Source organism: Papaver somniferum, chromosome 9, assembly GCF_003573695.1.
Source record: "Papaver somniferum cultivar HN1 chromosome 9, ASM357369v1, whole genome shotgun sequence".
NCBI classification, from domain to species: domain Eukaryota; kingdom Viridiplantae; phylum Streptophyta; class Magnoliopsida; order Ranunculales; family Papaveraceae; genus Papaver; species Papaver somniferum.
The window spans coordinates 204,134,263-204,135,546 of NC_039366.1; the positions used below are offsets into that span (position 1 = coordinate 204,134,263).

At 37.3% G+C, this 1,284-nt stretch overlaps 1 pseudogene; it reads right to left on the reverse strand.

Annotated features, from left to right (window-relative positions):
- Positions 1-879: 879 nt before the first annotated feature.
- LOC113314539 lies at positions 880-979 on the reverse strand (annotated as a pseudogene).
- Positions 980-1,284: the final 305 nt, after the last annotated feature.

Consider the following 1,284-nt stretch of genomic DNA (forward strand, 5'->3'; position numbering starts at 1 on the left):
CTTAATAGGAAAATTGTTCGAAAAATATTGGTTTCCCTTTAAGCATACTTTGAAGTTCATGATGGTTAACATAAGTTGAAGCGTGCCGCCTTCTAATGCCGGTGAGGCCTTGGGTATCAAATCTCCATTGAGCTTCCCTCGTCTCTGTTTCACTTACATTAACTTAGATTGATTCCAGAGAGGATTGCTCAAATTGCAACGAATTACCTTTCGAAAGATAGAAGTTGGTCTAGAAACAATCTAAGTGGAGCCATCATGCTTTTTATTTTCTAGAAATCAATAGGTTTGATTTGGTTGAGTCAGCCTTGCTTTGTGATTGCTTAGAATTCTCTTCCATATTCTTTTGTATGCCTGAACGTAAAAGAGACTCTCTAGGTCGATTTATTAGGGAGGAACCTAGTAGTTCTAAGAATATCAATTACCTTAACTTAGAAAGTCTTGTTTTCATAAGGTCCAGTTTTGAACATGCGTATTTTACTGAGGAGAGAATCCTTAATACTCTGATAGCGCCAGAAATGGTAACTTTGAAGGATTTGCTAAATCCTACTAGGACCACTCGTCCTTCGTGTATCAAGTTAGCTGAAACGGAGGCAACCTATGAAATGAAACCTGGGACCATACAGATGCTCCCAGTCTTTTTAGGTAAAGAAAATGAAAACCCCTATTTCCATGTTAGGTATTTTGAGGAAATTTGTAGTAACCTAAAATTTAGAGGCTTAGATGATGATGCTTTGAAACTTGGGTTATTCCCTTTTTCCCTGAGAGATAAAGCCAAATATTGTCTATATAGTTTGACTTCCGAGTCAGTTGAAACATATGAATAACTTACATTTGCCTTTTTCAACAAGTTTTTCCCTAGGCACAAAACATCGTCTATTAGGACACAAATATGTACATTTTCACAACAAGAGGAAGAATCTTTGTATAGGTATTTGGAAAGGTTCAATGATTTGTTAGCTCAGTGTCCTCATCATGGTTTAGAAAAGGTTAGGCTAGTTCAAATCCTTTATGAGGGTTTAGATTATACGTCAAAAACCATGGTTGAGTCCTTGTGCACTGGTGGGTTTGAAAACCAAACTGTTGATGTGGCGATGGAATTTTTGAATGACATCGCCGATAAAACCCAACAATGGGAAAATAGTAGGGATCCCCAGAAAACAATTCTTTACGTTAATAGGGTAGAAGGAGGCTTTGAATCAGATGCCAAAATTTCTGATATAACAAAGAGGTTAGAAGCTTTAGAATTGAGTCACATTGGTGGTAGACTGGAGCCTTTTTGGGAAG